The sequence below is a fragment of the Homalodisca vitripennis genome, chromosome 3 (assembly GCF_021130785.1).
Source record: "Homalodisca vitripennis isolate AUS2020 chromosome 3, UT_GWSS_2.1, whole genome shotgun sequence".
Taxonomy (NCBI): domain Eukaryota; kingdom Metazoa; phylum Arthropoda; class Insecta; order Hemiptera; family Cicadellidae; genus Homalodisca; species Homalodisca vitripennis.
In genome coordinates, this window is record NC_060209.1 from 137545338 (window position 1) to 137558223 (window position 12886).

Here is a 12886-nt window from a genome sequence, read left to right on the forward strand (position 1 = left end):
GATCATTAGTATTGAAGATTATGAAACAAATTTGTTAGTTTGTACGTTTATGAAACGTATGCTCATAAAACTATGTAATATCTAAATCACCCACAATCAAGATAGAATTTTTAACAATATAGAATCAAAATTATCTTCTTAAATGTAATAAATAATAAATATTTCAATCATCTCAGAAAATGTCTACATCAGAATGCTACCGACAAGGTTTAGCTAACAGAACATTATAGAAACTTCTTCTTACACCAACCCTCTTTGTATGATCCAGCTCCCGACGGTATTCTTTGGATTAACTGAGCTGTTGGCGTTACCCAGTTAATTAGATTTTCTTTTGTAACTCTTCTCGAGACGTTCAAAGTAATTTAGAATTTATTTTGGAAATGTAAAAAGAAGAATGATTTATTCTTAAGCACTAGGATATTCTTTCTCCAATTATCTAAGTTTATGTGTTTACAAAAGTAAATGAATTGTAATTTTTTATCCTTTGTGAGTTAAACTCAGGCTGAGTGACGGTCCTGATGGATTTTAAGATTTATTTTATCGAACTACTCTATACAAGGTACGCCACAACCGGTATGGTACATACCATACATGCTTCGCTGAGGTTGTACGCAAAATTTCGTAAGCCTTAAGATCATTTCATTAAGCTATAAGTATCACTATGTCTCAAATTAAAAATGCCATATGATTGTACTCAGTTTCTTCACTGTTATATTTATCCTGCGACTTTTCAGTTGCCATCATTTTACCCTTAATCGACATCTAAAAATGTACGCTAAGTCTCAGCCAAACTACACAGAGTGACATGCACCAACATAGAACTCAATTTGTATGATACATAAAGTGAGTTTCATCCAAAATTTAAAACTTGCAGGCTAGTTCGTGAGGCCAGAAAGATAGACAAAATAAAATTCTTCACCCAGTCGAGTAATAGGGGCTAGTAATGTCTAGTAATCAAGTCGAGTTATCTTGATTAGTATAATAACAGCATTAACTTAAATAAATGATTGAAATGGGTTATAACCTCAGAATATTTTAGTTAATAATGACGTAATTAATCAACCATAATAACTTTATAATTGAAATTATGCTTCACATTTTTTAAGTAAGCTAGTTATTTATAAATGCAAAAAGATACATTTATATAATCTTTGTATCAACCTTTAAAATTTTTTTTAATTAAGTTACTTGAATTTAAAAAATTTACTTAATCTTTAATAGCAAAGCCTGAAATTAAAAATATTCCTAACAAGATCATGTGAAAATGTCGCTCTAAGTGGTAAAGACACATAACAATTCTTAAAGTGATGAACTTTTGTAATTTAAATACACAATTAATTATACACAATGTATACAATTCTGAATACAAAGCTTTACCTCAGCTGAATGTATAATGTTCTTTTAAGCAAAGCAGACTCCAATCACACACTCACATGGACCCAGTCTCACTTACACAGATTACAGTAAAATGAGTTTGAAACAAGCTATGACCAGCTTATTCTGTAACAGAATTGCATTATGAATGAAAATGGTTACCTGTTTAAACTCTTTGTTTATCCATCGTTAGTTGAAAACATGTAGGCAAACTTTGTACATGTCCATACATATCCGTTGCTATATACGTTCCACAACTATTCATGATCGTGTTTGGAATATGTTACAACGAAAGTTATAAAAAGTCGCAATAATATTTAGTCCCTTAAAAGCAACAAACTTAGATAATATGAAGAAATGTGCCATTCTTGTTTGAGAAGATATAGATAATACAAAAGGAATCTAAGCTGGGGCTTGGTCAGGGCTTGGAAGATGCTTGAAAGCATCTTGGAAAATAAATTATGGACTTGAGCCAGAGTTATAAGGTGAGATTAAGCCTGATACCATTTTCCGGTCCGTTAAGTTACTATACGCGTTAAGTTTTGGATCATTACTAAACTACTGTGTAATACTTGTTTAACATGTGACTTATGTTTCATCAATAACGAAAATAAACGTATGGAAGTTCATATCTAACGTTTTCACTTACAATAAGTCAGTATACTTGCTCCCATCGGTGAGATTAAAAATATTTATAAATTTATATAACAATTCCCTCTTGTTTACATATCCCCAAAATGTATCTAATTTATTAAATATATTAAACTAAGTAACATTCTGAAACTCGTGCAGGGAGTATCTTGTGGAATACGATTGATAAAATATTATGCCACATTGCCTTTTAGAACATCTTGATGACGCAAATGATATAACATAAGTTTTAAATTCTTACAAACTTACCTAGTTCAAAGGTTGATTCATTTATATAGGATTTCCTTTTTAATACAATTTCATATTTATCTTAATAATATAGATTATCGAAACTAGTATTTTTCCGCTTCGGCTGTTTCTTTCACAATACCCAGATTACTTATTGCTTACAAACACACTCCTCAATTTTTTACGGCTTAATAGTGTTTAAAACCCTTGGCTTTAATTTGAATTATTTATAGTGTATATCTTCTAAAGTAATATTCAATTGCAGTTTTGTTGATAATTCTCACAGTTATGAATAGAAGTGCATACAAATACATAAAAATGAACGGCTACAGTAACGCAATAGCTTTATTTTAATCTAGTAGTTAGTCCCGGCCTCGCACGCAATTTCGTAGGTTTTGCACAGTTTAGATCAATTCTGGTTCAGTAGAATTATATTTCCGACGCCAATATTGATTTTGCCCACAAACGAGAAAACACTTAAAAAAGTTTTTTTGTGGCCATCTTAATTTACTCCAGTCTTAGTATTTTGTGTGCTATATTGGTTTGCCTTATCTGTCTGATCAAGAAAATATATTCACATACACAGATCTAAGTAGCCAACTTCTATAAAAAGACACCTAAGACGGTCTTTTGTAACATTACATAGTAGCTTGATGTTTATATCTGAAATTCAGTACTAATGGATTTTTTATATAGATATGTTAATAATCTATGTTCAACATCAGGATAGGTTGAAATAAGATGTTATGTTATTAACAAGCTTACTCTATGGTCTTTAGACTGTAAATCTAAACAAATTTAATATAGCGGTAAGATAAATTTAACACGTGGTCCTGGTGTCATAAAAGAACCTTTACACAAGACAATCATTAAACTTAACAGGTTTTTTTAATGAACACCATTTTTTGGCTGTAGTGGAACTTTAGATGCCTGTACAGAATAGCCTTTTAGGATTTTTGAAATGGTAATAGGCCTATATAACCATGGATCCCGATGCAAAATTTATGTTATAGGCCCAATAATTTGTACGTGACTGTATATGTCACAAAGAGTGTATGTGAAAGAGAGAGAGATATATTAAATTCTCAATTTTCCGGGGGGGAGATGGCATTGTGTTAGATATCATAGCAATGTTTGAATTTTAAATGTTCCGGTGGGACTAATAAATATCGCAACGCTAGACTTATTAATATGTCACACGTAAAAATCTTTTTAATATTGTACTTAGCTCGTTTACAAATTTGTTAATCCTGCATTTTTTTCGTTATCATCATGGTTACTCATAAAAACATGTAAAAATATTCCCGGAATACTCAGCCGAATTGCGTTAATTATCATCAAACTGTGTGTTGCTTGAAGCTACCTGCAAAATGACAAGTCTTACAGGTTGGTTAGTTTCCAAGTTATTATGTGAGCATACAGACACACTCAAATTAAATTTGCACCGTCTTAAGAGAGATAAGGTTCACTAAAGCTCAGCTAATAATCTTTTATAACAAGAAATACACGTAGGCGAGAATCAATATCATATCAGTATCATGGCTCAAATAAAAGCAATTTTTAATTCGCTTAATTTCTGATCTTACAATAGACACCTATAATAAACAATAAATTTTATACAACTATAACACAATGATATGTAACTGATATAATACTACTTCCGAAAAATATCATAGGTATCAATCATATTGCATAGTAAGATCTTTAACTTAATATTATTTTGAAAATTTCGTACGGAGCTGCGGGTAACTGCTAGTTTTTATATAACACAATGTCAATTGTAATTTAATTCATTTTCAAAATTTGCATTTACAATACCCTCACAAAATTCATTATTGCTTATCTATTTCATAACTGAATTTAACAGTCCATTACCACCGTTAAAAGTAAATTTATCACTGCATTTTATTTGCACAGAATAATTTCATAAAGCTATAAAATATGTCCACTGTATTATCCGTATTAACACAGGAAGTGATTAAAACTTGTAATGAGTTTGCAACATAAAACTGGGTTTCCAAAGTAATAACGAGATCGCCGAAAAACAAAGCTATTAACATCGTCAAGTTGAACTGTATTACTTCCTTCCTCCGACAGTGTCCTTTTCCAGCCTCTTCAGCGCCAACAATGATGGCATATAAACTTTCCTTGATTTACGTTTGTTTGATTGATATAATATACTGTTTAAATGTAATTAAATATCTAAATTGGGTATTGTCGTAGGGTTCTATTTATATGTGTTATTATGTTTATGTTATTTTGTCTCATGAATTTAGTCTCCTCACTATATAAGAGGAGTGATGTTATATTATATTTACACGTATTAATTTCTCATAATAAGAATTCTAATAAGACAAATACGTTCTAACGTTCTATTAACAAATCTAATCCATTTGTACAAAATCTAAACTTTACTTTTGAATCTATCAACAAAACTAACTTAAAACTATTTAAATAAATCCTGTACAAGATTTACTAGCTCTTTCATTGGATGATATTGTCACCTAATTAGTATTAAAATAACAATCGTCTGTGATGCAAAATATGGGAACTTTCTTAAATACGAGTAAATCAAGAGTTAGTATTGCATACATATATTTACTACTGGAAGTGTCATTTACTGATACTCAGCAGTATCACAAATAGTATAATGATCCAAGAAAATTTAAAACAAGACTCAAATGGATAAAAACATTGACGTTTTTGTATGTTGAATGTTTAAAACGTAGAAGACAAAAAGTGTTGAAAGGGTTGCAGAACAAATTAATTAATGTTTATTAAAAGAATTACAATGATTTATTATATTCAATACAGGATAATCGTAAGCAATTTGCGAGCATACTTAAGTTAAGTGGCATTTAATGTTAAGCTGATTAATGCAAGAAATTGAAATAGTTTTGTGCACATGTTTTTGCAGTAAACCGTATTTTTGCAAGGCGTTTCAACTAATACTGTTATATGTATTGATCACTTTTGAACTATCGATAGTTGCATAACTTGTTATTTTTCCCTTAATCTGGCATGCAGCGGTCTAAAATAGGAAGTTAAGTAAAGTAAAGATGTCTTATTTCACCAGGCGAAGGCTAAGAAGCCCTCTAACACCAAAAGAGCAGGCGGGCTACTTGCAAGCACAGGATTGCTAAGCGGTCACCCATCCAAGCAGCAGTCACGCTCGACGTTGCTTGATCTGGTTATCTTAGAATAACCGCTGTACCTGCTACATTGCGCCATTGGAAATAGGTCTATCATTGAAAATATACCTCCCTTTTTTGCATCTGTGTTTGATAGCATTGCACCTAGGCAGTTGAATGAGGTAAATTTAAAGCATTTTTGTAAGGATCCAACAGGGCCTTTGATAAACCGTTTCTTTGTTAGCATGTCTGTTCTTCCGCTGATAATTCTTGATAAGACTTCTTGCAAGCTTGAAAGTTCCCTCAAGACATTCTTCGTCCTGGAAGAAGAGATCGTAACATTTTTGCAATGGTCCTGTGGGTAAAGATAAAATGGGCAACAATAAAATCATAAGACACATTTTAAAATAAACTAAGAACACTTTTCGCTCGCAAAAATTCTAATTTAGTTCAATTATTATTACGTGATATTGTCTCAGCACTTTTAGTAAAGCAAACGTAATATATTTTCCCCATAGCAGTATTATAAAACACTGCTGTATTGTCCTATCGTACCATAAACGAGGCCGTTGGCTTCAAGTTACAACTGTAGATGCCAAAAACGTATATAAACAGTGTGACTACTGTAGGTATTGCTGACGTTGTGGAAAAGCTAGCAGCAATCAAATTTTCACTCATAAAATAATAGTATCATACGCGTAAAGTGGAGTGCAAGCTGTAGAGGACTGTCATAGGACTTTAGTATCTGAAGTCGCATGCCAGAAGTGATATATTTGTTACGTGGCCGTGGTTAAGGTGGACTACATATTTATTGACATAAAGGTTAAATTACTGATTTTGGCTTATTTTAAACTTTATGTTAATAAAGTTGGGTTTTCGGTATGTTCTTTTTTAGTTTTTTTTTAGGAAAGGATTTATGTTTACTAGGTTCTTTATTCTGATGCTGCTTTGTGAGAGTGTTGAGAGCGTAAGCAGATTAAGACCTAACTGGTAATTAGGTTACGTTCTATACGATCATAAGACCTGTATTATCTGAAGTCGTACATCAACAGTCATATATTGTTCAAGTGACTGTGTTTAAAGGATGCACTAAACCATTGCAATTGAAGTGTTTATTGTGTTACAATCCTATAAATTACGTTACGGTAACAGTTAACATATGCATTTGCCAGTATTTCAATGTCAGAGCTAGCCAGTTCAAATGTCTTTGAATTTTCCTGAAAACCTCTTCTTAATTTTGGAAAACTAATGAAGTTTTAAGAAATTTCTATATCAAGCAAATAAAATTGTTGCTGAATATAAGATAGGCTTCAGTGCATGGTCAAGAGGCATACAATTTTACGGTATTTTTTTCGGTCGCTATAGATTATTATAAGACCGATGTGGTTTAATACAGTTTCATCATTCATCTTATGGGGGACGTTAATACTCATTCATCTGATACAGGCTAATATACATTACTGATTGTTCTGAGGATAAAAGTTTATTTAGGATTGTCCTGTACTGTATTTTGTCGTACAAAAATCCATAAGGTGATTGAAAATTGTGTTACAATTTATTATTCAATTTGCTTATCATATTGCTATTTTCTGAGGAATAGATTAAAGTCTCTAAAGACAGATCATCTGCTCCTGCCTTCGGTTTAAATTACGTTAAAAATTATTAATGACCTCTGTAAGACATTTATTTGAATAGTTAATTAGTGGAAATTGCTCAATATAGTTTTAATACCAAGCATGTTAATAAGTAGATTTTTAGTTCCATTCTGTTTTTTTTTTCACCTCGGGAGGATCCGGGAAAGTTGTTCCTAAGACTTAGTTGTTAACTAGATTACTTCCTCTGACACTGCTTTGGGAGAGTCAGGAGCCCATAGGTGGTTACTTAATTGTATTTAGGGTGTTTTCTCTGACACTGACCTCCTTTGACTCCACCTCTGCAGGATTAGGAACGCTTAGGCGTTCGAGAGCTTAGTTGAAAGTTAGTGACTTACTTGGGTTCATCTCGGGTAGAGTTTGGAGAGCGTAGACGTAGGTGAGAAGGCTTATTGTGTATATAAGTATATCAACTCATTATATTTCCTTCCCTGGTACGTATGATAACCCACGATTAGCAATTTCCGCGAAGTTAGTCGTTCCTAAGGTTATGTACCTGTTAGGTTCCTGTAAGGTTATGAATGTACCCTTATCCCTGAAAACACTTTGTTGAGCATTCTGTTGTTACTCTAATTAATAATCAATTAGGAATTCGTTCCATCACACCGAGATCTTTTTAATACCTTTGAAATGTGTTTTTTTTATAGAGAATAATAAAGATTTAACTCTTTACTCTTTACTATATAGTGTGTGGCACGCCGCTAAAATTGTTTGATAAATTGCAACGGCTTTTTAACATTTTGTTGAGAAAGTATTAGACTGTGTGTTAAATTTTATTGTTTGCAAATAGTAGGAAATTTCTCCTTAATAACTGTTTAAAAATCAGTATATGAAGCGTTTCACATTCATAGCGGCTAAACTGTTAACTAAATTTAAACAACACCAAGAATAAAAGGTTCTTATAATTACATGTAAAATACAAATCTACGCGATAAATGGGACGTTCAATGAGTGCCTTCTACACAATTTTAATAATAATACAAAAGTTTCGAATTCCAAATTTTATGAGTAATGAATATTTTCTAAAATGCCAGAGGTAGCCTCCTTGATTTGATCACCCATTTTGATCATAATTTTGTAATTACTAAGAAATTTTATAACGATTGAGAATAATTTCATACGTTTTACCTAAAATTTAAAACTATTAAAGCAGAATATATCTTAGCGACCTACTGGTATGGATCAGAGTATCCAAGCGACTCACTTCTGAGCAATTAGTCAATAGCTTAGTGAAAAATTAAATGCCAAACGAAGGCAATGAGGAATATCTCACGTTCGCTTTAGGAAGGGTCCTAGCACACTTGAATGGTTATTAACGCTCTGAAAAATCGTTAAAACTTATGAGCAGGTAGTGAATACTGAGGTAAAAAACAAAATGCCAAACGAAGGGAATGAGGACTGTATTACGTTCGTCCCAATAAGGGTCCTGGCACACTTGACTAGTAATTTACGCTTCGAGAGCTACCAACGCTTGTGAGCAATCAGTGAATAATTAGATGACAAATTAAAAGCTAAACGAAGGAACTAAAAGCTGTTTCACGTTTGTCTCAGGAAGGATCCTGGCATACTTTACTGGTTATTAACTCTCTCAGAGCGTTTAACACTAATTATGAGCAATTAATGAATAGTTAAATAAAAAGTATATACCAAATGAAAGGAATACGTGCTGTCTCACGTTCGTATCATTAGGGGACCTGGCACAATTAACTGGCTATTAACTCTGAGATTCGTTAACACTCCTGAACAATTAGTGAATAGTTAACTGAGAAAGTAAATGCCAAACAAAGGGAATGAGGGCTGTCTCACGTTCGTCTCAGTAAGGGTCCTGGCACACTTGACTGGTTATTAACTCTCTGAGAGCCGTTAACGCAGTAAGGGTCTTTCTGACAGCCTTCACTGCACAGCTAACAGCAGGATCTCATTATGTACTTTCGTTTTACGTTCTTACGTAATTGGGGTTATTTTTATTAATGCTTGTCTTACAAAATACTAGTCATTTTCTTGAAGTTTGGACATTTATTGTAAGGTAACTCGTTTAAGAAAGAAAAGGTGTAATAAATACGGTTTTTTAAATTTCTCACTGTGATTTGAAAATGGCCCTTAACCATAACAAGGTTAAATGACCGTTTTTCTCATCTGTAAATGAGAAAATACAGTTATGTTTATGTACTTTTTTCAAACACTACTAAATATTTGAATATTTTTCTCTATCCCCTTCATTTATAGTTTTAACAGAAAGCTTTTTTTCTCATCCTTATTTTCTTATTTTGCTATTGACACTCTTTCAACTTTCAAAATTCGTTCCATGTCGATTCCTTATTTCTTTTACCATAAACTTCCAGGTTCAAAACCCACGTGTTTATTTTTGCTATTGATCCCTCATCGAAGTTTATCAAGCATCAGCAACACCAAATCGAAAAATTGTGAGTTGTACGAATTTACAAACCGTAAAACTGTATGTATAGATTACTGGTTTATGACACGGTGACACACAAAAATATATTCAACTTTTACTCAGTAAATAAACAAAATACTATAAAATGTCTATATATTTTCTACACAAAAAATGTTGGAAACAAAAACTAAAAAATACAAATTTTTGGTGCAAAAGTGCACGTTTCCCAGTAAAATAACTTTTTGGAATATGAACTCATTGTTCTCTCTGTGAATGGATCCCTGATGTAAAATTCCCAAAAACTTATAATACCAGATTGACCTCTTTGTCACGGCTGACTAATGAATGGACACGGAGACAATCAGAAGGGCTTCCCTTGTAATGAACTACATCATCCAGTAATTTCAGCTACAGTCCTCACTCAATCACCGCGGAAAGCCTTTGTCTGACCTCTATGGGTTATTATACCTACGCAGTTTATGTTTAATCAACATATGTAGACTGGCAAGTGAGTCGTCATTTATATTTACTTTTTTTTCATTTAATCTGTATGCACGTTTTTAATTAATTTATTTGAATAACTATTAAAATTAAGAGTACGAAAAAATTATTTTCGATTTCACTAACCACATATGGAAACCAACTATCACGATGCAAGAAAATACAACAATTTATAACGGAAATTATTACTTATTACTCTCATTTTGGCTACAGAATAAGCCGTAAACATATCTGGCCATTACAGAAAAAAGCTTTGACCAATAAATTAAATAAGCATAAATCTCTGTTATAATGGCTTTTTGGATATGAAGTTCCATTGAAACCCAAACATTGGAAATACGTAGTTAATCCAACAAAACCTATGCTATGACAGTTCCATTCAAGAGAAAACAAGTAAGAATTTTCACTAAATTTCAAGAAATGTACTTAAGGAAAAGAGCAATTTTATACAGATGTACTGCAAAGCATTTTATAGGTGTAAAGCATAGTGTTTTAAATGTATCATATATATTTCTTATACTGATCAACACTACGATTCAGTAATGCCAATAGACAAGATAGAAGTTGTGAACCTATGGGATGGATACGATGTGGAGGTAAATTTTTCACCTGATCATTTTATCATCCCCTCAGGTAGCTTAGGATGAATCTCATCATCTAAATTAAGTTTGCGACCGTGTCCTTTTTGGCTTGGCGAATGGAGGCAACAATTCCTCACCGTGATCACCCCTAAGCCTCATAAACGTGTTTGGATTGTTATCTTCGCATAACGATGCTTTATTATACCCTTTTAAAAGGCTCCGATTGGAATTACTGGCCCTGGATATGGAACTACGTTCGAAGGTGGAAGGTTTGCAAACTAATATTCTTTACTAAAAGAATGATAAATCAATCATGCAGATAAGGGCCAATTACATCCTAGTAGGAAAATGGGAGGTACTCGGTCTGGTGGAAAGGATTATGATTGAGAGGCCACTGGGACATAGGATTCAGTTTTATTTGTATCACTCTAAAACTATGGTTCAACGGTCCTTGTTAAATGCCTTTTTGGTCAGACCAAAGTTGATTAAATGCCAGAGTTTCAGTGGCCTTTAATGATGATTTCCGATAAATGTTTATATAAGACCTTAGAAGCGAATAATCACAAATGTCTAAGAATCAGAATACTAAGGTATGATATCGATAAGTAATGAATAAAGGACGAGGAAAATAAAAACATCTTCCTTTAGTACTGAATTCACGAATTAATTACTGTATGTACTCTGTAACTTACATTTGGACCCATTGTTCAGTAAAATAAAACCTTGTATTGAATAATATATTTATATGATTTCTTATTCTTCTCAACTGAGCTATTATTATTATAAAACTGTTTCCATAAAGTAATGTTCAGTTACTATGTGAAGTTAATTACTAAGTCCCATAAACTATTCGTAAATATCTATATTATAGATACTCTATATTACAACAATATTTGATATATTTATCAGAGATTTACTTTATACTTAATGATGTCAGAGCTATTTTCTAACTAGTTATTCATGATTGCGATACATTCTTTCGATGCATTATTCATAAAGCATACCTTTGTCGTGTTATTCTAGCATAGTTATTCAATTTTAATAGTTTTTTTAGTATTTTTAATTGTTTATTGTCTGATAACTTAATTTTTGCTGACTCTGTAATAGTAACATAAAATTGTGTGTTATTTTATCCTTGAGTGCATGGAGCTCTGCATTGATACTTAAGAAATTTGTATTTTTTATTAGTACAAAAATATTAAATATACAGTACTTAAAAATGTGATGTATTGTTTCTGAATTCTGTTTCCACAAGACTGTTTTTAACTTGTAAACAACTCCTACCAAAATCAATACTATCATGAAAGTATAGTACACCGTAATGAATATTTAAATGGTTTTGATAAATTTCAAGATCTCAGGAACTTTATCGGTCGGAAACTTCTCTCACAAAAATCTGATTGAGAATCTTCATATGCCAATTTGAAAACAAAATAAGAATAAATTTAGAAATATAAGACAGAATGGTTTCTGTACTTTATAAAAGCTTGGTTTTGAGATTAAACGTTCAACCAACAGGGCCAACCTCTGCTTGATTCAATTCCCTCAACAATGACAAGTTGTCCTACATAAGAATAATTTTGAATATGCAACAAGTTTTGTTTCTCTTTATGTGAACACATCTTTTAAAATGGCTTTATTTCGTTTTTTACAAAGGATTACTACTCTAAAAACGCTGTTTAACCAATGTTATTGCGTTAAGATAATTTCGGATTATAACTATAAAATAGCATCTCCCGTTTCACTCTAAAGAATGAAGCTCCTAGGCTGGTATGTATACGTAAAATAAAGTCTGATTGCTGTTCGTTTACACAGCGCTAAAGGACTGTAATTTCATCTTGAAATTAGAATAATGAATATAAATAATAATGTTCTAAGCAAATAATAATGATAATAATATAAGCCGACAAATTGGACTATCCTGCAATAACTGATTGTTTGTTTTTTCCCAAAACCAATAGACTTCTTTCTAGGATCCACCTATGTAAAGGTTTCCAAACTCTAAGAACCTTCTATCCCAAGTTTTTGAACAGACAGATACACAAATATATGTACGGATGAACAGGTAACTATAGGATTTTAAGACGGATATATCGGATTGAAGTTATATTATCCATATTTCATGGAGGATTCTGGTACGAGTAAGACAACATTGAGTTTATTTAATGTACAAATATATCAGTCTAAAATCTATAAAAAGCCAGACAGCTTGGAGGGATCGTTTAATATGTTGTAGTCAGAAATTTTACGAATTTCATTACGTCCATTTTAAATGCTGGAAATGTTTAACACAAACATAAGTAGGAACAATGTGAGGTTTTGGTGACTAAATTAACAACTGATTGTTTTAAGTACTTGAGGAGGTTTGCAGTT